Source organism: Syngnathus acus, chromosome 19 (genome assembly GCF_901709675.1).
Source record: "Syngnathus acus chromosome 19, fSynAcu1.2, whole genome shotgun sequence".
Taxonomy (NCBI): domain Eukaryota; kingdom Metazoa; phylum Chordata; class Actinopteri; order Syngnathiformes; family Syngnathidae; genus Syngnathus; species Syngnathus acus.
Genome location: NC_051103.1, coordinates 814,387 through 840,882, shown reverse-complemented (window position 1 = coordinate 840,882; position 26,496 = coordinate 814,387). Strand labels below are relative to the sequence as shown.

Sequence of the window (26,496 nt, the reverse complement as noted above, 5' to 3'; positions counted from 1 at the left end):
CTCAGAGAATGTTTGAATATTTGAAACAGGGTGATGCTTAAGGAAGATGTGACAATATTTGCATGAAGGATAACAGGCGCTGATGAGAAAAAAAGTGTAATCAAAACGTCAAAATAGAGGATGACGTTTGCGCAGCGTTGTTTGTTGGTATTGTTTGTGAGCTGTGTCTCTGCTGTAAGTTTTTGTGTTGTCTGTGTGCTGTCAGTGTTGTGTTAAAATTGGCTAATGTAGGTGCACAAAAGAATTTGCTAGACTGTAGTCTATCTGATTTGCACCGCAAAACAAAAGCAATTTTGTGAAAATAAGAAGAAAAGAAAGGCAAGCAATTTTTTGGTGGGCAGAAACTGGTCCACACTGCATTAATGCCTAGCCCTGATGAAACAAAATTTGAGAGATGGAAAGAACTTGCTTTCTGGAATTGGATGAAGCAAAATTATTAAATAACAACATTTCAAAGCTAGATTTAGAAGAAATAGTCGATTGGTTGTGTCAAGACTACACAAGTTTTTACATTTGAGAATAAGAGAGTGATTGAGTTAGTTAAAGTTAAGAAACAACAACAATTGACTATTATATTAATTTACTGGCGGTTATTTTGTTGGTTTTTATCTTTTTATCTTGATTGGTTTGACACCTTGAGGGAGAAAAGATTAGGATGTGGAACACGGGTTGAGACAACCAGTTACACACGCAAAGCATGTGTGCACTGGGACACTGAGAAGCATTTTGAAAGGTGTGTCAAATTAAATGAAGATGAAATCATATGTAGTAATACAACACTTTACTACATATGGATGCTCTAAATCATACAATTGAGTAAAATAAAACATACATTTTGATTTTCATTCAAATTGCTAAGATTCTTGTGATAAACGATGAGAGAATGATTGAAAAGAAACTACAAGAAACTACAAGAAACTACAACTAAGCTAGTTGTGGAAGCAGTCCAATTGCCACGAAAAATAGCTATATGCACGTGTGCAGGGCACACATGAGACTGATAAGGTGCCAAGAGGTAACAAGCTTGCGGACGGAACCGCATAGCTGTAGTGCAAAAGACGCTTCAAATTTTGTACACACAAGAAGCAGATTAAATTACTGAAACGTTTTTAAAAATGTGCAGCGACAAAGTCCATAGACTGAAATTCGATTATGGACGAAAAGAGGGGCAAGAGTGGAGAATGGTATCTATAAATGACCAGAAGACTGACCTATCCTACAAAAAACCTATACAAGTGGGCAGCAATATTGAGCCATGGTTGTGTGTCGCATGGCTCAAGAGGGGGGATAATGGGGCAGTTCAGTCAGTTTTATACAACATATGAATTGATTCATATTCAAAACATTTATAAAACAAAATTTTTGTAGAGTTTAACATGTGCTAAACACAATCCACAGGGTTATAATGCCTGGTCATAATAGATGCATTCTCAAAATGGTTTGAATTGGCTTCAACAAAAACACTGAATGCCTTAACAGTGGCAAAAAACGTTATGTAAAGAAATAATACCGAGATATGGGATTTCAGAAATTAATTCTCATGACAGGACTGGTATAAAGTGTGAAAATGTGCATGGAAAAAAACTGGAAGATCATGGACAAAATGTTAGACCTGGTCAAACTGTTCATAAATATTACAATTACTGTGGGTTTAACCCCGTATAAAATTGTTTGGGCGACAATATAGATGACCATGTTTTGGAACCAAGTGGGAAACTAAGGATGATTAAAATTTGGTAGAAATAAAAAAGAAAAAAAGGAAACAATGTTGTTTAAAAGCACGTGGGCTTTGCCTCGTAAGCAAAATAATAAGAACGTGAGAAAAAGGAGTTTGAGTTGAGAAGAGAAAGTCCTTGAGCTCTAGCAAGGGAGGTTTTACGACCTTGTGTAGGATGAGACAAGCTAGGTTATTAATTACTGGATACGCACAAACATAATCTAACGATCAAGATAGCTTGGAAAACCCAGACTTTGATGGTCACTTGTAGGTTCATCTGAAGTGCAAGACAGCAATGAGGCATGTTGTCTCACAAAGCGGTCTTTGTTAAGAAGGAACTGTCTCGGTAGATGTCTTCTTTTTGCTGAGTTATCAGCTGCGTCCTGTCTGACCCAGCTGTAACCTCTCTCCTGGCCCAGCCGTACCTTTTCTCTTCTGTGGTACATCATAAAAACAGCAAGGCAAAACAGCAAGCATATATTGCAGTAATATTGCGGTAAAGCATTGATTAGAGAACGCATGATAACATATATATATACATTTTTCTAACAGGGAGTTTTCAAACACACACATAACATCCCTCCTGTGTGTGTGCTCTCACAGTGACCTTTACAACCTTTACCAAGTGTTAGTTTTGTATGGGTTTCTGGGGTCTCATGACCAGTCCTCAAAGTTCTCATCGTGTGACCATCGTTTTCCACGGTCAACATTGTCACTTGGTCTGTTCAGACGTGTCCATAGACCATAGCACGCTCCAACCACAACGCAGCAGAGGATCCACCTGGCATCTGGAGCCCCGTTGCTACTAGGAAGACAGGGACACCGAGACATAACCCCGCCTAGCGGAGTGGGGATCGTTGTTCGCAGACTTCGCCACCACCCCGAAATGAGGGGTCTAGCACTCCCTGTAGCTTGCAGTGGCTGAGGTGAATCCAGCTGGGCCGTTCAGCGATTTTCACTGCGGTGGGGGAAGTCAGCTAAACTTGGAATGGTCCCTCCCACCATGGCTGGCCCAGTTTGTTCTTTTTGACGACCTTTATGTCGTCTCAGTCTCCTGGCTTGATGGGGTTGTCGACCTGTGAGGATGGCAGATCAGGCGGCAGTAAATTTGCATTTGACACATCTGTCAGTTTGAGTGCTCTGTTCATGCTATCCGCCAAGGAATGTTCTTCGTCTGCTTTTTGCAACTCTTGCAGTCAATTTTATTGCCCTTTTGAACGGGGCAGATACGAGTGTTTGTGGGAAGAGCTTGAGCACTTCCTAATGATTCTTCCTAACCAAAGACCATTCATGACAGGGGCTTTCCCATTTATTGCCTCCTGTTTTAAAGGAGATTCTCCGCACTTTTCAATCATCTTCCCATTGCTTCAAGCAAAAGTTTGAAAAGCTTGAGAAAATTTTAACTTAATGGTATCGTGGTGAATTCTCTTTGATGGTCAGCTGGTCTTCCTCCTCACACGACCGCACCCACACAGGGTGTGCACATAAATGCTGACACACACCGAGCGCGCACACAAAGCTCAGACGAACGACAACAGCCTGACACAACTTTACAGAGATTACGCACGAACACAGAACACACAGACAAAGGGATTCTATACATCTCTCATGTAGCTTCTTTTGATAGAACCTCCTATTGGTAACTGTATAGCGGACTGTTTAGCATATAATCCCTTACTCAACTACCTTGATTCTACTTTTCCATGTCGGTGCAGTCGTAAGTGACCCCTATTGCAGTCATTGTCTTGTTAACTGTCGCCTTGTACGACTCCTATGCATGATTGTGTGAAAGTCAAAAATTGAACGTATCCAACTTTCTGACCACCCAACCTCCACTGTGGTGCAACGAACTTACTATTTTATTGAGTAGGTACATTGAGCAACCTAGCTTCCTCTTGACTGAATTCACTTTAGTCCAAATGTCCTATTCTAAAATTTATATAACTCGACCTCTACTTCTTAAGCCTGACGAGCCAAAATATCAGATCTTGCTCTTGTTTCCTACCGTTTTAGCCTATTTGTTCTATCCAAATCTGTTCAGTCTCCGATTATGATGCTTTTCTCTTCTCCTCAGTTCTGTCAAACCCAGTGCACAATGAAGCTCCCTTCCACTTTGACCCAAGCTCCACCAAGTTTGGTAACGCCACAGCAAGGAGTGCGATTTGGCCGTCGGACACTTCTTTTGCAGCACCTCACACTCTCAAGTTGGTGTTCTTTTGTTGTTGCTTCAGAGCCAACCCATCCATCACTCTCGAATGAGTCCATTGTTCAAATGAGTCCATTTTCATCATTGTGAGTTCCTCCGCTTCTCACTTTCTTTTCTCGTTCCCGAGGATGTCGTCTTTCCTCCGGCGTGTACTTGCCCCCTCCAAGCACAACAACAGTCTTTCGTTGTCCTTGCCAAAGGTCAAAGGTGCCTCAAAGCCAGTCACCGTTTTGTAGTCGTCCACGGCTGCAGGCGGAGTCTCGGGATCGAGTTTCAGGGATCCTGGCACTGAGAGTGACAGACTGGGACATCAAACTTGTAACCAAATGTAGCTGCTGCCGTCAATTCGCTAGTAACGTTTGTTTACTAAACTTCAAAGTATCCTAGTAACAACGATCTCGTTATTATATTGTAAGTCCTGCAACTCATCCTATTTTAGAGCTACGTTTCGTCTATAGTTCCAATTTAATGGGACAGTACATTGTCTTCAGTATCATTATTCAAAATTAACTCAACGAGGTCTGCGTTCCACATCTAGCCCTGATCTATGTCTTGACTTCTCAAACCTGTGTCATGCTTGCTCAAAAATGTGACTTAGAATATGGTGCTGTGAATTTCCAATCTCCCGTATCAAATTGGATCCCGCTTCTTAGCTCTTCTTTCTCATGCTCCTGTTAGCCTGCAATTGTCCAAATCAATAATGTTGTTTTCTTTTAACTGTCTTTCTTTTGAACCTCTAAATCTCTCGTGTTGCTAACCTATCTACACCAGGAAACCATTTAAAGGGTCTTAAAGAAAGGACCAACAGATTACTCCCAATATCTCCTCATTATTTATGAGTTAGCCCCCCTTTCCTCACTCGGGTGCGTGCACACGGGGCTGTTGGATGATCTATGACCCCACAGTCAGCCTCCCCAACTCTACACGGTGCATATCTTGTCAGTTTTTAATGGAAACCAGATGTGTCTCATGCCAATGAGTCTACGTTCATGGACCAAGGCCCAAACGATCCCGCACGAACCTGACCCGAAACATGACCCGGTCACACTTAGGCTTACTAGTGAGATATACATTGCATGATACCAGAATAAAGATTTACCACAGTATGACACCAAATGTATTAGAAAATCCATATGTCGTAAAGCGTTGTATTCCACTATCTGTCCTACTCACTCCCTCCTTCTGAGGCTTGGCAACGCCCATGCCTCACACCTTGACAAACTTTTTGGGAGAATGTGTTCTTTACTACATATGATTCCATCATCATTTAATTTGACTTTCTTTCCAAAACGCTTCTCAATTTCCCAGTTCACACATCTTCTGCATGTGTTACTGGTTCTCCAGTTTTATCCGCTAGTTAATTATCAATCCAAAAGCAACCTTTCTTTTTCTTTTTTTTTTCCTTAGCATTTAACTTACTCAAAATCACTCTTTCTTCAAAGTCGCTCTACTAACTTTCCATAGTAGTCTCCAACAACTTCAACCATTTAACCTGTATTTTCCTTTCATTCAGGCAATCATTCATCAATGCTCATTTGCATCTCACACACAGTCTCCAAAAAGGAGTCTTTCCATCACATTGGTCCCAATTTATCCAAGCCCCCCACACAACATTCATACACCATTTTCAACTCAAGGTTCCTGATAGAACAATCCACCAATCCAAAAAAAACTCAACACAAAAAAACTACTGGCAAATTAATCAGAATTTTTTCGATGTTTTTAAATTTAAAGAACTCAATCTCAGATTTAGCTCACATATAAAGGTTTGTATAATTTTATAACACCACCAATCAATTATTCCTATTAAAAGTAGCATTGCAATGTCTTAAATTCACAATTTTGCTTCTTCCAATTCCCGAAAGCATGTTTTGCTGTCATATGGGCATCTATTCTTTCTTTCTCTGTTTTTTTTTTTTCTCATGAGGGCTCGACACTAACATGCACTAGTGTGGATCAGTTTCTGCTCGCAAACAGATTACTCTCTTTTCCTCTCATTTTCACCTTTCAGAATCGTTTCTGTTCTGCGGTGCAAATTGGATAGACCACAGTCTAGCAAATTTCTGTACACTAAAAGTTTAGCCAATTTCATCATTTTAACACATACGCACACACATGCACAGCTCTCGCGCGCGAAAGGTAGGTCCCAGCACCAATGATTCGTCACAGGCTGGCCATTTCCTGCGGTCGATCACGAGCTGGTCCCTCCCACGCACACGAGGACAGCACATTCTAATCTTTCCTTTATCTTCTAGAAGCAAGTTGCATTTATTTACCACTTGATTTGCAAATTTTAACTTTAGTGCAGTGGTCCCCAACCACCGGGCCGCGGACCGGTACCGGTCCGTGGGTCACTTGGTACCGGGCCGCCAAACCGCACAGAAAAAAAAAAAAATTATCGACGATCAATTAATTCAGGTCAAGACACTCGTCCCGGTCACGTGACATGTTTCCCCAGTCGAGCCCGCAACGCTAATATGTGGCGACAGGCTAACTAACCAGGCAATGAAGCATTCAAAACTCCTTCAACACATGGAGACCAAGCATCCTGCAATAAAAGACAAACCTTAATCACTTCGGGTGTCATTGTCTCCGATTACGTCTAGATGGGACCGGCTCGTTTCTGAGAAACAAACTCAGTGCTCCCACTAATTCAACGTAATGGTGAGTTTTATTTTTGTCATTTGTACTTGTTTTTATGTCAGTCGTATCATTTTATTTCATCGTATTTATATATTTATTATAAATGTATTATTTATTTATTTATATAAATGTATTATTTATTTATATATATATATAAATAAATGTATTATATAAATGTATTATTTATTTATATAAATGCCGGTCCGCGAAAATATTTCTGACATGTAACCGGTCCGTGGCGCAAAAAAGGTTGGGGACCACTGCTTTAGTGTACACACACAATTTGATCTCTGGTCATTTGTCATTGGGCATACAAACAGCATTGTCATACTTCTTGTATGGACAGGAGCTCTAATAATAAATCAATTCTAATAATCTGACAATGCTTTGCTGTCATACATGATTTGCATAGGAGCGGAAGCGCCTCTTGCCCCTTTGCTTGAGCTGCGGCCTTGCACCAGCGCACTGGGGCCTTATTGTGTTCTGGTCTGACAAACACTTGTGACCTCATCAGTTTTCATCTTTCTATGTTTTCTCTTGAATTTGTTCTCATCTCTTTGTGAAGCTTTCAACCACACTCTAGCACATTTCAATTCTCTCCCTTTTCTTTCCTTTCTCAGTTACTTTTCTTCCCAGCGACACTCTCCTCTAAAACGTCTACCACTTCTTCCACATTTCAACTTTCAACTTTCCTTGTACTCCATACTTTTTCTTCCACTTCGGCATGTATTGCATACAATTAAGAAATCTACTCGCCATGAACTTCTCATCTTCAAGAGCTAGAGATTTACCGTTCTTATTTCCCATCTTAATTTGGTATTTCTTTTTTAGGTTTATACAATTTCTTTTCAAAAATTTTCTTTCTTTCTTTGAGGATCCTCAATGCAGGTTTAAATTGACCTTTCAACAAATTACTAGCCTGTGTTATTGGCGTGGATCAATGCTAGAACTGCCATCTAGTCAATTTATCCTACCAGTCACACTCTCAACCACACATATTCCAGCGCTTTTTATTTTTAGGCCTATCCAGGATGGGTGTAAAACCCTCCCAAACAGCTTGGAAAAATCGGACAAAAAAAAGAATCTACGCCCTTCTTCAATTGGGAAAAAGAAGCTCTGTTTTTTCTCAGCCCGTTCCTTCCATTGGGACTAGAATCCCAGCTGTTTTATGGCTTGGAAAAACCAAAGCCGTATCTCATAGCTCGGACAAACCAAACCCGTATCTCATAGCTCGGACAAACCAAAGCCATATCTCATAGCTCGGACAAACCAAAGCCGTATCTCATGTGCACCTTTAATTTTTTACGCGTAACTTTAGGGCTTTAACTTACTTGTCCCCTGGTTCGTTGCACTGCCGGATCCCGTCAATCCACCTCTGTCAGACGAAGGCAGACCTAAGATGCTGGCCCAGCGAAGAATTCTCTTCCCAGGACTTTCTTTTCCAGGTCCTCCTAATGGACGCTGGCTTGTCGACAATGCAGCACGTCCTCCTCCGTCAGCCATATGGCGGGTATGAGGGTCCCGGGTTTCGGCACCAAAATGTTAGAGTGGTGCTCATCATCATCATCATCGGTTTAAAGTCCATGTTCCAGGCGCCGCTGGGTTGGACTGGATTCTCAGTATGGCTTTCTTCCACCGGGGACAGTCCATGGCCATCTCGTGGTTGAGAGTCCTATACCGAGAAAATTTTTGGAGCAAAACCTTTTACAGCCGGATGCCCTTCCTGACACCAACCCAAGGGGAAATTGATTTTCTGTAGGGGTTAACTCCCTTAGCCCATTCCTCTCCCGAGGAGCCCACTGGGCAGTGGTACTATTTAACCCATAGTTGGGGGCTGGTTCGTGGGCACCAGGGCGTGTCCACACACCGGTGGGCCTGCGTGCCGCACGTCTAGGGGCCAAACCTCCTCCGAGTCCCTTGTAGTTTAGCCTGGGTCCGTGTTGTACCCAGTTACCATGTGTCGCCGCGTGGAGGCACTACATAGGGCTTGCTGTTAGAGAGGCTTTGTACTGGCAGGGAGAGACTTACGCACTCGGCTCTCCCGTTCGCATACTGCTAGCCAGCGGTGAGGGTTGACAGTGAGAAGTGACATGCACTGGGCACTCCACCAACACACTAGACGCATCATAACAACCCGACTTGGTTTTATGAAGTCAGACACATTTATGAAGTCAGACACATTTATGAAGTCAGACACATGCTCACTCTAACTTATTTTGCAAGAACCACACGGGAGACAGTTTGCCCTTTTAGACACCTGCCGGTGGAGAGTCCATTCGTCGCTGTGCGTACAGCGATGATCGAATGAGGTCTGACTCTGGCCTCTTGCAAGAGCCTTTTTATTAAGAGAAACAGGGTGGGGGTGAGAGTGGACTGGATAGAGAAAGCCCTTGACCTCTAGTCAAAACATAGCAAGGGGTGTTTTACGACGTTGTGTAGGATGGGACAGGCTAGGTTATTTATTACAGGTTACATTCCAACATAATCATACGATCAAGATAGTTTGGAAAACCCTGACAGTGTTCATGCACGGCTCATGTTGTGCGCCAGTAAAAAACATCTATGTCTTGAATTTGAAAAAAAAAAAGAAATTCACTAAAGAAGGGTTCGGTTATTGCACATAAGAAACTGGTGGGATTCGGTACCTCCGACAAGGTTTAGAACCACTGCTCTAGACACTTCCTATAGTTTCCAGTGGGAGTCTGGATTCTGGTTGAAGGTATATTTGACCATTCTTCTTGACAAATCTGCAAATCCTATAAACTTAATTTCACTTTCAAATATCACTGTCTGTTTGCTATATGATATATTTAACTGAAATTGCTGATGCGATCAGCCAATGATTTATAAATGAAAATCTTGAAAATGGTGAGGGGTGCCCAAACTTTTGCATACGACTGTATATGACCAATGTCATGTAACATGGGGTATGGGAGGAACAGATGGTGCAAAAAGTGAGTATGGATTGCTCCCAGGAATAAATTGGCGCGGCTGAAATTCCAAAGTTTAGCAGCAGATGGTGCAAAATCTGAATTGAGAATTATTGAATAAATTGGCAGGGCTGAAATTCCAAAATTTTCCAAGAGATGGTGCCAAACCGTCACATGAGACCAAAGATGGGCAAGACAAGCTGAACTAGCAAAAATATAAATAAACAGAATAACACGGGGTCGGTTTTTGGGTCACGCACGGAAGCACAAATGTGGTTTTTATTTTTTTTATCTTAATTTCTTTGCTTGGCTAAAATATATTCTGTTACAGCTTAAAGCAATATTATCACTCAATTAGACCAAGATGGATGGATAGACCAAGATGCCCACCACTATGAAAATGGTGGTGTGTTAAAAAATGTTTGAAAGATTGATACAAAAGTTGTTTTTATTTTTTGATCTTAATTTCTTTGCTTGGCTAAAATATATTCTGTAACAGCTTAAAGCAATATTAACACTCAATTGGACCAAGATGCCCACCGCTATGAAAATGGTGGTGCGTTAACAAATGTTTAAAAGATTAACTCAAAGGTTTGGATTTTTGATTTTATGGTTGATCGAAGTGTAACTTTGAAGTATTATTTTTATAAAAAGAGAAGTGAAGAATATAGAAAAATAACACCCAAATGGTAGCTACCTTTTCCTTCTTTTCTAATCTATGTTTTGCAATCAAAGCACTCCGATATTGAATGATTTTATTTGCACGGGTATCAGTGAGTGGGATTGTTCAGTTTTTGGAGGATTGAGATTTGTAATTCTATTTCAGGCTTTTTCAATAAATGTGTTTTATATACTCATTTAATTCGTTGTGCGCTAACTTGTATGATATATGCAATCGATTGTTTGTGGTTGGTTTGACAATTCGATTTATTGACAGGAGATTGTTATGGTATTATGGTATCGTACCGTAATAAATAAAAATAACGAAGGTGTATAAATTAGATTAATTGGATTGGTGTAGAGTTAAAAGTAATTTAATTGTCCGTCGGGCGCGGGCCCGTTCCTATTTCTGTCGGGCCGCGTCAAAAGCTAAATCGGACAATTTTGGGGATTAAATTGCCTTCATAATTATTTGAGGGATGAGTGCATCTCGTTAAACATTTAATTCGTTTAAATATTTGCTTCGCTTGAGTAAACTAACTCAAGTCAAGTCAAGTTTATTTGTATAGCCGAATCGGCCACTACAGGTTAGTTAAAGGCCATATCATAGAAATGTGTCTTTAAACATGTCTTAAATGTTTCTACTGAGGTAGCAGTTCTAATATCCATTGGTAGGGCATTCCAAAGCTCTGGAGCCCGAATAGAAAATGCTCTAGACCCTGCAGACATTTTCTTGGCCCTCTGTGTCGCTAAAAGACTAGCGTTTTGCGAACGAAGGTTACGAGACGGAACATAAGGAACAACTAGGTCGACGAGATATGAAGGCGCTAAGCCATGCAGGGATTTATAGGTTAATAGAAGAACCTTGAAGTCACATCTTAAATGGACCGGGAGCCAGTGTAAGTTGGCTGATATTGGGGTAATGTGATCAAATTTTCTTGCCCGTGAGAGCAGCCTTGCAGCAGCATTTTGTACTAACTGTAGACTTTTGATGCGGGACTTAGGAAGACCAGAGAATAATACATTACAGTAGTCCAGGCGCGACGTGACGAACGCATATATAATAGTTTCCGCATTACCGGTCGAGAGGATCGGACGAATCTTTGCAATATTACGAAGGTGAAAAAACACAATTCTGGTTATATTCTTAATGTGCTTTTGAAAGGAGAGCGTTTGGTCAAATATTATTATTATTAGTTACAGTATCGCTCTGAGTGATAGTACGGTTATCTATAGTTATAGTGGTTTCCTTAAATAAGTGTTGATAACGAGTTGGACCAATTATCAACATCTCAGTTTTATCTGGGTTAAGACGAAGGAAGTTGAGAGACATCCATTGCTTGATCTCCGCAAGGCACGCCTCCCGCGGATCTGTCATTGATAACGGCATATATAATTGGGTATCATCGAAGGTGTTTAAATTAGATTATTTGGATTAGTGGTAGAGTTAAAATTGGTAACGGGCCGTCGGGCGCGGGCCCGTTCCTATTTTTGTCGGGCCGCGTAAAAAGCTACATTGGACGATTTTGAGGGATTAATTTGCCTTCATATGACGTCATATGATGGCGCCGCGGATGGCAGCCACGGTGAGTCGCTCTCTGTTTCTTTGTCTTATTTTGTGTGTTTTCTGTGTCCTCTGCTGTCCATCCCGGATCACTTTTACCAGAGAATCGCTGTTAAACATCGGACAGTCTTCTTCTGGTATTTTCTCTCCTGTTCTCTCTGATTCAGACTGTTTGTCGGAGATTCTAGCCGGAGCGGCGGTGCTATACAAGCTAGCGCGACGACGGCGGCGCGGAAAACGAGCCGGAGCACTCGTAATGCTGAGGCAGAGAGGGTTCCGTTCTGCCCTACCGTCAATTCATCTGGCGAATGTCCGCTCCCTGGCGAACAAGATGGACGAACTGCTGCTCCTCACTTCAAGGAACACGGACTTTAGCAGATCCGCCGCGCTGTGCTTTGTTGAAACGTGGCTCAGCGAACGAACCCCCCACCACGCCGTGGAGCTAGCGGGGTTTCGGCTAACTCGTGCAGATCGCAGCGCGGAGCTCTCCGGAAAATCAAAGGGAGGTGGTCTCTGTTTCTACATTAATGAACGTTGGTGTACTGATGTCACGGTGTTGAAAGAGTTTTGCAGCCCTCTCCTAGAAACACTTTTCATAAACTGCCGGCCGTTCTATTCACCACGGGAGTTCTCCTCGATCGTCAAGGCGGCTGTTTACATTCCACCACACGCACGTGCGAGTGAAGCCACGCAGATGCTGGCCGACCAGGTAACAGACATGGAGAAACTTCTACCAAATTCACTAATCATTGTTCTGGGTGGTCTTAACAGGGCGAACCTCGCACACGAACTCCCCAGATACAGACAGCACGTAACATGTCCCACCAGAGGGGCACAGACTCTGGACCACTGAAACACCGTGATCAAGGATGCATACCACTCTGCGGCTCGTGCAGCTTTAGGACTCTCGGACCACTGTCTAGTTCATCTGATCCCGGCCTACAGGCAGAAATTAAAAACTTCTAAGCCTGTGGTGAGGACTGTGAGGAAGTGGACAGTGGAGTCAAGGCAGGACCTCCAAGCCTGCTTTGACTGCACCGATTGGGGAGTTTTCGAAGCTAGGGCTGTGGACTCGGTCGGATTTTTGCACCGAGTCCGAGTCTGAGTCCGGCCTCTTGACCATGAGTCCGAGTCTGAGTCCGAGTCCGGCTGTCCATTTTTTCTGTTAATTCATGTGACTGCTTAGTCTTTATTCAAGGCTAATTTAGATCAAAATCTAAGTTGACAGCTCCGCCCCTCTCTTCGCCCGAGTGTCCAAAACATGCAGCCGCAAATCCGATGACACGACTACAAAGTCGATCATCGAACTGCGGCCTAGGGTGTCCTGGTGCCAAGTGCACACATGGACACCCTTATGTTTGAACATGGTGTTCATTATAGAAAATCCGTGTCGAGCACAGAAGTCCAACAATAGAACACCGCTCGGGTTCAGATCGGGGGGGCCGTTCCTCCCAATCACGCCCTTCCAGGTCTCACTGTCATTGCCCACGTGAGCATTGAAGTCACCCAGTAGAACGATGGAGTCCCCAGAAGGAGCGCTCTCCAGCACTTCCTCCAGGGACCCCAAGAAGGGTGGGTACTCTGAGCTGCCATTTGGTGCATAGACACAAACAACAGTCAGGACCCGTCCCCCCACCCGAAGGCGGAGGGAGGCTACCCTCTCGTTCACCGGGGTGAACCCCAATGTGCAGGCGCCCAGCCGGGGGGCAATAAGTATACCCACACCTGCTCGACGCCTCTCACCGTGGGCAACTCCAGAGTGGAAGAGAGTCCAGCCCCTCTCGAGAGGGCTTGAACCGGAACCCAAACTGTGCGTGGAGGCAAGTCCGACTATATCTAGTCGGAACTTTGCTGCCTCGCACACCAGCTCGGGCTCCTTTCCAGCCAGAGAGGTGACATTCCATGTCCCAAGAGCCAGCTTCTGCAGCCGGGGATCAGACCGCCAAGGTCCCTGCCTTTGGCCGCCGCCCAGCTTGCACTGCACCCGACCCCTTTGGCCCCTCCCACAGGTGGTGAGCCCATGGGAAGGGGGACCCACATTTCCTTTTCGGGCTGTGCCCGGCCGGGCCCCATGGGCGAAGGCCCGGCCACCAGACGCTCGCCTTCGAGCCCCGCCTCCAGGCCTGGCTCCAGAGGGGGGCCCCGGTGACCCGCGTCCGGGCGAGGGAAATCTGTGTCCATATATCTTTTTCATCATAAGGGGCTTTTTGAGCCGTGCTTTGTCTGGGCCCTCACCTAGGACCCGTTTGCCATGGGTGACCCTACCAGGGGCATGAAGCCCCAGACAACATGGCTCCTAGGATCATAGGGGCACGCAAACCCCTCCACCACGATAAGGTGACGACTCACGGAGGGGTCTTTTATCCTTCATGCAAATATTGTCACATCTTCCTTAAGCATCACCCTGCGTCAAATATTCAAACATTCTCTGAGAAACTCACACTTTCTCTGCTTCGCCCGCAGCCATAGCAACCCTCGTGCGAGGGGGGGGGGGGCGCAGCATCAATGTTGATTGGTCACAGGCTGGCCATTTCCTGCAACAATCATGATGCCGGCCCACCGCCCACACGAGCATAGCACAGGCCCACGCGCACAGCCCCGCCCCGCGACTACGCGCGAGCGCAGGCATGCTTATCAGTCTCACCCTCTCAAAGGGCAGGCCAACTTTGCTGTTGCCCCCTCCATCATGTTCACATTCGACATCTTTCACTGTCTTCTACACAACATTTGCTGTCTCTTATTCTCATCCTATCAAGCCACCGTTCTAGTCATTTTCTGCCCCACGCTGCTCATCTTAGTTTCTCCAACCAACTTAAACACATCATCGTCCACTTCTCAATTTCCCTATTATTCCTCAACAGCCTCCTGAACATTCTCCATTACTGATTTCTTCCATAGGACACACATCTCACTCACGCACACATATACACCACATTCATGAGGATCCTCTGCGCGCACACACACACCAGCACAAAAGGATGACGCACAACATATAAGCATACATAGACCGCACTAAGAACACCTTTTTGCTCGTCTTACTTGTCAGATTTATTCTCTATTTTACTTTTAGAAGCTATTTGTAATTCTTTTCCATTTGTTTTGCAAATTTTTACTTTAGTGTGCACACAATTTGATCTCAGGTCATTTGTCATTGGGCATACAAACAGCATTGTCATACTTCTTGTATGGACAGGAGCTCTAATAATCCCAAAAAAAATTCTAATAATCCGACAATGACATGTTCTGCTGTATGGACATCTATTAATTATTTCTCTGTATGAGCATGAGCGGTCAAAGGGGAGGAAGCTTGTCATGCTGAAAATTTGACTTTTCCTCTGCCCCTTCCTCCACCCTTTGATTGGTATTGTTTTACACGACGACACACTCTTGCCAAGTGTCCCCGTTTCCCACAGTTCCAACAGTCCAAATTTGATGTGGAGTTTGAATTTAATGGCGGCCTGCGGCCTTGTTGGTCTCTAACTCTTCCTCTGCCCCTTTGGGAACTTTGGAAGAAGACCGTTGTATCTTCATCTAGATCATTACCATCATCATCTAGATGAAATACATCAGAACATTTGCTTTTCTCAATCGTCGCAACACAAGCAGTGTCTGCTTCCACCAAGTGTTTCCTCACCCAGTTGCCTAAGTCGGGGGGAAAACCAGTGAGGAGCCCATTTTTAAGATGTTGCTGATAAGCACTCTCAGCTGCATCATCGAATGGGATGCCACTGTGCACCCAGAATTCTTTTTCAAATCTTAATTGAATGGCAGCCTCATCACTTTTTATCTTTCTATTTTTTGTCTTATGAATTTGTTCTCTTCTCCATTGTGAAGCTTTCAACCACAGTCTAGCACAATTCAACTCTCTCTCTTTTCTTTTCTTTTTCAGTCCCTTGGTTTTCCTATCTACACTCTCCTCCAAAACATCAACCACTATCTTCCACACTTCAACTTTCAACTTCCCTTCTACTCCATACTTTTTCTTCCACCTCGGCATGTATTGCATACAATTAAGAAATCTACTCGCCATGTACTTCTCATCTCCATCAAGAGTTAGGGATTTACCGTTTTTATTTCCCATCTTAATTTTAGAAGTTTTAGGTTTTACAATTTTTTTTCAAAAATATATTTTTTATTTTTTTTTATTTATTTATTTTTATTCTTTGAGGACCCTCAATGCAGGTTTAAATTGACCTTTCAACAAATTACTAGCCTGTGTTATTGCCGTGGATCAATGCTAGAACTGCTACAGTGCCTTGCGAAAGTATTCGGCCCCCTTGAACCTTTCAACATTTCGCCACATTTCAGGCTTTCGTCGGGAGCAGGTGGCTCAGACTAAAATAACCTTTTCTTCTTTTAAGGGGTAGGGCAGCAAAGTAAGCAGGGATTGTGAATATCAGCAAGCACAGGTTGCTCGACTGGAGTCAAGAGAAACAAATTAAAAATTGTACATGAGATGAAAAATTTGCCTCTTTCTTTTGGCTTTTGTCACTGACATTTGGGGTCACCACAACAAAGATCAAAACAGCACACAAACAGTTTACCTATATTTTCCTCTTTCAATTTGATGATTCACTAGACATGAAGATCTGTTTAGATTTGAAATCTTATCCATTAGGCCAGATAGCCATACAGGAAATTCTGACAAGTGATAGCAGTGCAATGATTTTTGAGCATATACAGTAAATCTACAGCCACCCCTGCCCTAGTGTGTAATAGAGAAAACATTTTTTCTTTTGGTTTTTGTCACTTTGTTGCACTGAAAACGGAGATTGGGGGGGAGTCAGCACAACAAAAAAAGAAATCAGAAACCAAAACCCTTTCTGATAATATACAAGAGTTGGTTCAGACTGAAATAAAGTCATTGATCTCATATGAATTATATTAAATTGACCATGAAGGGACTTGAACCCTCAATCTTCTGATCCGGTCAGACACCTTATCCATTAGGCCACATAGCCATGTGAAAGACTGTACCAAGTGAAACACAGCAACGACTTCTGATGACTGCAGCCTTTAGTGGCAAGTGAAGTTCACAATTGTTACAGACATAAATGGCCTGTGGATTAATCAATTTACAGTAAAAGAGAATTGTAATGCAATTGACATATTACCTTGTTAGTGCAAGTGGTCGTGCATCAGTCTCAAAATCTGAAGGTTGTGAGCTCGACCCTCACACGGGGCGCTGTTTTCCATATTCCACAGTAAAATCATTGTCAATTTCAGAAGATAGTAGGTTGCTCAGAATTAGGGCTGTGGACTCGGTCGGATTTTTGCACCGAGTCCGGCCTCTTGACCATGAGTCCGAGTCCGGGTCCGAGTCCGGCTGTCCATTTTTTCTGTTAATTCATGTGACTGCTTAGTCTTTATTCAAGGCTAATTTAGATCAAAATCTAAATAATTACAACAGTTTTGTGATGGCTTTGTCTTTATTAAACATATAAACGAATACAATAAACAGATACTTTCAAGTTTTAATCATTAATTACACCATTATAGCTCAGACATTTATCTAAACACAAATAATTAGTGACGACCCCTTATTTGGAAAGCGAAAAACCCATGTCGTACGGCGTCAGCACTATGTTGTTTTCAATAAAAACATGAAGAACTCACGTTTGCGTCAGTCAATTTTAATTTTTATAAAGGATTATTCTCATTTGATGTCTTTAAATTCATCCGCGTTCTGCCATTTAAGCGGGGTGCATTCAAAGACCAGTCGTACAGACGGAAACGTTTTGTGATCAAATCTTTCATAACGAGAATGATTTGAGTGAATTGATTTGAATGAATAATTGAGAAGAAATTTCAGTTCTGAAGGCTCCTTTTGTCCCAAGCAAAGTGACAGATGGTGGGGAGGGGGGATAAAAATTGTAAAATCAATTCACTCAAACAACATAGTGTTGACGCCGTACGACGCCGTACGACATCGGTTTTTCGCTATAATTCGGTATAATTCGAGGTAGTCCACCCTCACCCAAAGTTAAGGTTTCATGGGAATATTATTGTCATAATTGTCTGGACCATATATGATAATTGTTTAATGGTAGTTATTGATAGATCTTGAAGATGTCAAGTTATAGGTGCATAAGACTATGTTGTTCATGCATATAGCACGTTCATTGTAAGAGGGGAAGAGATGTTGTGTATTTTGGGCTAACTCAAATTCCGTAGTAGAAAACCCCCGGAAGTGGGATGGGCATTCTGTGTTGTTCTGGTACGCCCTGTGAACGCACTGTGAGTAAGGAATAAAGCAGTTATCATTCACGTCGTTGTCCGACCTATTCTTGCTATCTAAGAACCTAGAAAATAGTAAGGATATAACATATATCACGGGTCATTACGACGACTTTGGTGGAGTTTTTACTGCTTCTTCCAACTCCTACCACGCTGACTGTAACCTGACACTCTCTGGCTGCGTCTAGCCTCTTTTTTTTTATTGTCGGACTCGGTGGACTCGGTCAAAATCAGCACCGAGTCCGAGTCCGGCAAAAATGACCGAGTCCGACCGAGTCCCCGAGTCCGAACCGAGTCCACAGCCCTGCTCAGAATAGAATAAAGTTTTCTGTCTGTAAAGTTGAGTTTAATTGAAATGGCCGGTGGTTGAATCAATTTTACAGTAAAATACCTTTGTAAAACCAACCATTCACGGCCTCGTTAGCGCAGGCGGTAGCGCATCAGTCTAGTAAACTGAAGGTCGTGAGTTCAACCCTCACACGGGGCTCTCCTTTATTTAGTCCTAACCCTAACTCGAGCCCTTGTTGGAAACCCTCGCCCCAGTTGGAAACCTTAGTTGAAAACCCAAGTTTGAGAATGCTCAGACAAAAGTAACTTTTTCTTTCGATGAAGTTCAGTTTGATGGAAATGGCCGGTGGTTGAATCTTTTTTACAGTAAAATAGAATTTTAAGACAGGTGACCCAAAGTCTCGTTGGCGCAGGCGGTAGCGCGTCAGTGTCGTAATCTGAAAGTCCAGAGTTCGATCCTCACACGGCGCGTGATTTATATATAGTCTAACTCTAGCCCTTCCTGGAAACCCTAGTCCTAGTTGGAAATCCTAGCCCTAGCCTAGTTAAGTTTGATCAAAATGGGCGGTGGTTGAGTCAATTTTACAGTAAAAAACAATTGCACGAAATGCAAATACCGTAACTTTCGGACTATAAGTTTTTTTCATAGTTTGGGTGGGGGGGCGACTTATAATAAGGAGCGACTTATATGTGTTTTTTTTCAAAAGTTTTCCCCCCCAAAAAAAAGTGAAACCGCGATAAACGGACCGCGATGTAGCAAGGGATTACTGTAATTTGAATTCCAAGTGACGGCCGCAACGCGACGCGGCGTGGCGCGGCGGTTGTTTAGATAAAGGACAAAGATTGATCACGGGATGACGAAGATGACGAAGGGCCCCACGTACACTTTGTTTCTAAGTGACACGGCGGACGAAGAGTTTGAAGGATTTAAGGATTTGGAGTGACACAGAAGGTTTGAAAAACTATTATGGCTTTTACCCACGCCCGGTCCTACTCTCCGGAGCTCTTTTTCACCTCCGTGGATTGAAGTCGGGGGCCGGCGCTCGGCCGGGTGGCTGTCCAGGGACGGTGGATGGGGCTCGGACATGGCTTTTACGCACACCCGGTCCTACTCTACCGAGCTCTCTTTCACCTCCGTGGATGGAAGTCGAGGGCCGGCGCTCGGCCGGGTGGCTGTCTGGGGACGGTGGATGGGGCTCGGTCATGGCTTTTACGCACACCCGGTTCTATGGAGCTCTCTTCCGCTTCCGTGGCTGGAAGTCCACTCCGCCACACGCCTGGAAGTTTGTTTTGTTAAATAAAGAGCCGTTTACCAAACCCACGTCTTTCCTTGAACTTTGTTAACACTACAATATTGTTATATAGTAGATCTGTGGAATAACGACGATGCTGACAATGCTCAGGGCTCACGCGCGGCGTTGTTGACGAAGGACGAGGAATTTGATCGATGGATTTAATGATTTAGAGTGCACAGATGGCTTGATAATACTATTGCTTATATAATAGTTATTTGATATCTAATTTATATATCATTATATGGGCCTGTGGAATATTTTGAAGTGCAAGCGCCGTCAGCTGCGCGCACCCATTGTTGACAAAGGACGATCGATGGATTTAATGATTTGGAGTGACACAGATGGTTTGATAACATTATTGCTTATATAATAGTTATTTGATATATAATTTATATATCGTTATATGGGGCTGTGGAATATTTTGAAGTGCAAGCGCCGTCAGCGGCGCGCACACATTGTTGACAAAGGACGATCGATGGATTTAATGAATTGGAGTGACACAGATGGTTTTATTAATGTGTTATTTATGTAATCGTTTTTTTAATAACTCTGAATTTTACGTCAGGGCCGTTCTCAGCTCTTCGTTTGTGTTTATGTCACGTTAGCATACCTATCGTTTAGCCTGTTGTTGCTCGTTCATGACTGTTCTTGGTGTTGGATTTTTTTGAATAAATTGCCCCCCAAAATGCGACTTATACTCCGGAGCGACTTATATATGTTTTTTTTCACATTTTTGGGCATTTTATGGCTGATGCGACTTGTACTCCGGAGCGATTTATAGTCCGAAAATTACGGTACATAGCGTCGTTGGTGCAGGTGGTAGCGTGTCAGTCTCATAATCTGAAGGTCGTGAGTTTGACCCTCACACGGGGCATACTTTTATATAGTCCTAACTCTAGCCCTAGTTGGAAACCCTCATCCTCATTGGAAACCCCAGTTGAAACCCTGGCCACAGTTTGAAACCTTAGTTGGCTTCCCTAACCCGAGTTGGAAACCCCAGTTTCAGAATGCTCAGACTTAAAGTAACTTTTTCTTTCTGTGAAGTTCAGTTTGATTGAAATGGCCGGTGGTTGGATCAATTTTACAGTAAAAAAGAATTGTAAAACTGCAAACGCACAGCCTCATTAGTGCAGGTGCTAGCATGTCAGTCTCACAATCTGAAGGTCAAGAGTTCGGTACTCAGGTGGGGCAGACTTTTTATATACCTAGTCCAAACTAGCCCTAACCCTAACTCTAGCCCTAGTTGGAAACCCTAGTCCTAGTTGGAAACCTTAGTTGGAAACCCTATTTTCAGTAGGGAGCAGGTTGCTCAGACTAAAATAAATTTTTCTTCTTTTAAGGGGTAGGGCAGCAAAGTAAGCAGGGATTGTGAATATCAGCAAGCACAGGTTGCTCGACTGGAGTCAAGAGAAACAATTTAAAAATTGTACGTAAAATGAAAAATTTGCCTCTTTCTTTTGGCTTTTGTCACTGACATTTGGGGTCACCACAACAAAGATCAAAACAGCACACAAACAGTTTACCTATATTTTTCTCTTTCAATTTGATGATACACTAGACATGAAGATCTGTTTAGATTTGAAATCTTATCCTGAAGGACATTTACACCTCCCATCTCACCCGCAAGGCGACCACGATTGTGAGTGATGTGAGTCACCCCGCTCACTCTTTGTTCGATCTTCTGCCCTCTGGGAAGAGGTACAGGAGCCTGCGCTCCCGCACCACCAGACTCACCAACAGCTTCATTCTCCAGGCTGTTAGGATCCTGAACTCTCTCCCCCCTTCTGCGTAGCGTCCTGTACTTTTGCGCTATATTCTGACTGTCTGCTGTATGCACACTTGCTCCATTTTTGCTCCTCTTATTTATTGTGTTATTTGTTTATTTATTATTTATTCATCACTCTTATTTATTCATTGTTTGTGCCTTCTTGTTTTTATTTTTTTGTGTTGTTTACTTGTATGTATATTGTGTACTATGTCTTGTCACCGTGGGATAGTGGGAACGTTATTTCGATTTCTTTGTGTGTCTTGGCACGTGAAGAAATTGACAATAAAGCAGACTTTGACTTTTGACTTATGCCAGATAGCCATACAAGAAATCCTGACAAGTGATAGCAGTGCAATGATTTTTGAGCATATAGAGTAAATCTACAGCCTAGATTCAAGTGAAGTTAACTGACTTTGGATCAGAAGATTAATGGGTTCAAGTCCCTTCATTGTCAATTTAATGAATGTCAAGAGGAAAGTAGCCTAGTGGATAATGTGTCTAACATTAAATAATAGTTTTTGTTTTGTTCCTGCATTACCCAATACATCTCCTTCACATTGTGACACATTCTCCCATTATCTGTCTGTGTTAGGTAGAGAAAAAGATTTTAAAGGAAAGGTAAGTATTGTTGTGTTGTGTTGTGTTGTATTGTGTGTTGTCATTACCGTATTTTTCGGACTATAGGTCGCGTTTTTTTTCATAGTTTGGGTGGGGGGGCAACTTATACTGAGGAGCGACTTATATGTGATTTTTTGTCATAAATTTAAAAAATTAAATATGAACCGTGACGTAGCAAGGGATTACTGTAGTTTGAACTGCAAGTGACGTCAGCGGCGCGGCGGTTGTTTACTTAAAGGACAAAGGATTCGATCACGAGATGACAAAGATGACGAAGGGCCCCATGTACTACCGGCATCTTTAGTGGCTTTGCTTGTAAGTGACACGGAGGACAAAGAGTTTGAAGGATTTAATGATTTGGAGTGACACAGAAGGTTTGAAAAACTATTATGGGTTTTACGCACGCCAGGTCCTACTCTATGGAGATATCTTTCACCTCCGTGGATGAAGGTCGGGGGCCGGCGCTCGGCCGGGTGTTTGGCCGGGGACGGTGGATGGGGCTCGGACAGGGCTTTTACGCACGCCCGGTCCTATTCTATGGAGCTCTCTTCCACCTCCGTGGCTGTGAGTGCCACCTCCGGGGATGGAAGTCCACGCCGCCACACGCCTGGAAGTCGATGCCGGTGATTGGGGCCGTGTGGCAGTGAACTATTTATGTTATAGTTATTTGATATATTTTATTTCGTGTAGCAACTTGTATATGTTTTTATCGTTACAGTTCAGTAGTTGTTGGCTCGTTGAACTCTTTTTTTTGTGAAATAAAGAGCCGTTTACCGAACCCACGTCTTTCCTGGTACTTTGTTAAGACTAAACAATATTGTTATATACTAATCTGTGGAATAATGACGAGGCTGACATCAGCGGCGCACGCGCGGCGTTGTTGACAAAGGACGAGGAATTTGATCGATGGATTTAATGATTTGGAGTGACACAGATGGTTTTATAATATTGTTGTTTATATGATAGTTATTTGATATATACTTTATATATCGTTATATGGGTCTATGGAATATTTAGAATATTTAGACGTCAGCGGCGCGGCACATACGTGGCATCGTTTCCATAAAGGACGATCGATGGATTTAATGAGCCCTAGCTGAGCTCAAGATAACTACTTCGAACCAGATCTGACAATTCATGATGTTATGGATTAAAGCTGTCTTCACGTTAAGAAGAATTGAACGGATTTAAAGAATGACTACGATAGGGAAATAAAGAAAAATTAAAGTTCTAATTACTGCAAATAAAACCATGCTCAACATAGTTAATACGAAATAATTGATAACCGAATTAAGGATTAAGAAGCAATTTAATGAATAGGCAAGAAAAAGAATGACAAGTCTCAATAGTTAATAGAGAAATCCAAGATGGCGGCGCCCCAGTTGGCCGCGGCCGCTACGGGTCTCAACATCCGACGTGTATTTTCACAAAATATGTCGCCTAGGACACTACAAACAACACAAAGTTTAGTTTATCCATCCAGTAGATTAGTGTATGATCGCCAGCGCCTGCTGGAGGTACGGTCATCAAGTGTTTTCGGACTCGTAGCCACAACTACCCTAGTCTGTTTGCGTAGCCTCGGAGTGCTTAGGGCGCTAGCCCCAGAAGCTCACGACGCAGCGGGCTCGCCGGGCAGCTCACGCCGGAGGAGGAGTAAGCGTAGGCGGTGTGACCGGCGGCGAAAGCGCGGCTGTCGAGGTGGGCTAACGGCTAAGCTTAAAGTTAACCCCTACAAACCGCCGCTTCCATCCATCTTCCTCTCCAACGTCCGCTCACTGGATAATAAAATGGACCATCTAAAACTGGAACTCTCTTCAAAGAGGGAAGTTAGAAACTGCTGCGCTCTCATCCTGACGGAGACATGGCTGAACTCATCAATGCCGGACAACGCCGTTAGCCTGGAGGGGCTCGCTACATTCCGCGCCGACAGAAACAGCGAGCTAAGCGGTAAATCCCGAGGAGGTGGGCTGTGTGTCTACATCAACAACAACTGGTGCAAAAATGCTAGATCTGTCGCCAGCTTCTGCTCTTCGGACATCGAGCTTTTGACTGTTAACTGCAGACCCTTCTACCTGCCCAGAGAGTTTACTGTTGTTAGCATCACGGCTGTGTATGTGCCTCCCAGCGCTAATACTAAAGAGGCCATGAGTGTTCGCTATCGGACAATCAGTGAGCTGCAATCCACGCACACAGAGGGGGTTTTCATCATTGCTGGGGACTTCAACCAGGCTAGCATGAAGACTATTCTCCCTCATTTTTACCAACACGTGGATTTTCCAACTCGGGGAGAGAACACTCTGGACTTGGTTTACACCAATATAAAGGATGCATTCAGAGCAGCCCCCCGCCCCCACCTCGGCTCTTCAGACCACCTATCTGTTATGCTAATCCCTGCATACAGGCCCCTGCTGATCAGAGCAAAACCCACAGTGAAGCAGGTGAGGGTGTGGTCTGAGGGGGCCATGGAGGCACTCCAGGACTGCTTTGAGTGCTCTGACTGGGACATGTTCAAGTCAGCAGCAACATATGACAATCAGATCGACATTGATGAGTACGCCATGACTGTGTCAGCCTACATCAACAAATGCTCCGAGGACGTCAGCACCACTAAGAACATCATCACCCGAGCCAACCAACGACCCTGGATGACTGAGGATGTACGTCATACGCTACGAGCACGGAACTCAGCCTTCAAGTCTGGCGACAAGGAGGCACTGAGGACTGCGAGAGCCAACTTGAACCGTGCCATCAGGCTAGCGAAGCGAAGCCACAGTCGAAAAATTCAGGATTTTTTCCACGACGCCAATAACACCAGGAGTATGTGGCAAGGCATACGGGCGATCACGGACTACAACTTACCCTCCCCCCCGGTGGGTGAGGTTGATGCTGACTTCCTAAATGGTCTAAATAACTTCTTTGGGCGTTTTGAGGCACTAAACAGCACTCCTGCAGTTAAAACTGTTCCCCACCAGGAAGAGGAGGCCCTCTGCCTTGACTCAGCCGACGTGTGGAAGACTCTGAGAAGAGTCAACCCACGTAAGGCCCCAGGCCCCGACAACATACCTGGGCGGGTGTTCAAAGAATGTGCAGGCCAGCTGGCTGGTGTCATCACAGACATTTTTAACATCTCGCTGGACCAAGCCAAAGTGCCAGTGTGCTTCAAGGCTGCCTCCATCATTCCGGTGCCGAAGAAACCTCAAATCACCTCATGGAATGACTACAGACCTGTGGCACTGACTCCCATCATGATGAAGTGCTTCGAAAGGCTGCTCAAAGATCACATCGTCTCCAGACTCCCCCCAACATTCGATCCGTTCCAGTTTGCCTACCGGCAGAACCGCTCTACTGAGGATGCCATCTCCTCCGTTCTTCACCTGAGCCTGGCTCACCTGGAGGAGAGGAACACCCACGTGCGGTTGCTGTTCCTGGACTTCAGCTCAGCGTTTAACACCATCATTCCACAACATCTGGTGGAAAAACTGGAACACCTGGGCTTCAGCACCCCCCTTCGGAACTGGCTGCTAGACTTCCTCACCAACAGACCTCAGTCAGTCCGGGTCGGACAGAACACCTCAGATGTCATCACCCTCAGCACAGGCTCCCCTCAGGGCTGCGTCCTGAGCCCCCTGCTGTTCACCCTGATGACACACGACTGCGCCCCCAGGTTCACCACCAATCACATCGTGAAGTTTGCAGACGACACAACGGTGGTGGGCCTCATCAGGGACAACAACGACCTGGACTACAGAGAGGAGGTGGAGCAGTTGGTGGGCTGGTGCAGAGAAAATAGCCTGATCCTGAATGTGGAGAAGACGAAGGAGATCATCGTCGACTTCAGGAAGAACCAGCCTCACCACGCTCCACTGATCATCAACAGCTCAGCTGTGGAGGTGGTCAGCAGCACTAAATTCCTGGGAGTCCACATCACAGACGACCTCACCTGGACTGTGAACACCACAACACTGGTCAAGAGGGCACAGAAGCGCTTGTACTTCCTGCGGAGGATGAGGAGAGCCCACCTGCCCCCACCCATCATGAGGACGTTCTACCGAAGCACCATAGAGAGCATTCTGACAAGCTGTCTCTCGGTGTGGTGTGGAGGTTGCAGCGCCTCCGATTGGAAGAACCTGAGGAGAGTGGTGAGGACAGCAGAGAGGATCATCGGGGCTCCTCTTCCCTCCATTCAGGACTTGTCATCCCAGCGCTGCGTGTCCCGAGCCCGTAATATTATCAGTGACCCATCACACCCCCACCATGGACTGTTCTCCCTGCTGCCCTCTGGGAAGAGGTTTCGCAGCATCCGCTGCAGGTCCACCAGGTTCTGCAATAGTTTTTTCCCTGCTGTCGTCAGACTGTTGAACATTCAAACGTAGCATTCCTCTGCACACTTGTAAATACTGCTTTTGTCTCCTGCACTGTTTACATACTTTATCACTGCTGCACTTTGTACTTTATAATTATCTTATTTCATATTTTTATATAGAATGTCACTTTTTAACCAGCCGAAATACCACTACATTGTTGAAAGCCGTATGCAACGAAATTTCGTTTTGTACACACCTAGTGTTGA

The 26,496-nt window shown here is 44.1% G+C and overlaps 2 long non-coding RNA genes and 1 other non-coding gene across 3 annotated transcripts; 2 read left to right on the top strand and 1 right to left on the bottom strand.

Moving 5' to 3' along the window:
* Positions 1 to 1,839: 1,839 nt before the first annotated feature.
* Positions 1,840 to 9,072, top strand: LOC119137917. Its single transcript, XR_005101025.1, has 2 exons — positions 1,840 to 1,906; positions 9,021 to 9,072. It is a non-coding gene; the product is annotated as an uncharacterized LOC119137917 (long non-coding RNA).
* LOC119137911 lies at positions 3,773 to 26,372 on the bottom strand. Its single transcript, XR_005101020.1, has 4 exons — positions 26,362 to 26,372; positions 16,066 to 16,070; positions 7,808 to 7,818; positions 3,773 to 3,896 (listed from the first exon to the last, which is right to left on the bottom strand). It is a non-coding gene; the product is annotated as an uncharacterized LOC119137911 (long non-coding RNA).
* On the top strand, positions 18,372 to 18,444 carry trnat-agu. The gene has a single exon. It is a non-coding gene; the product is annotated as a tRNA-Thr (tRNA).
* Positions 26,373 to 26,496: the final 124 nt, after the last annotated feature.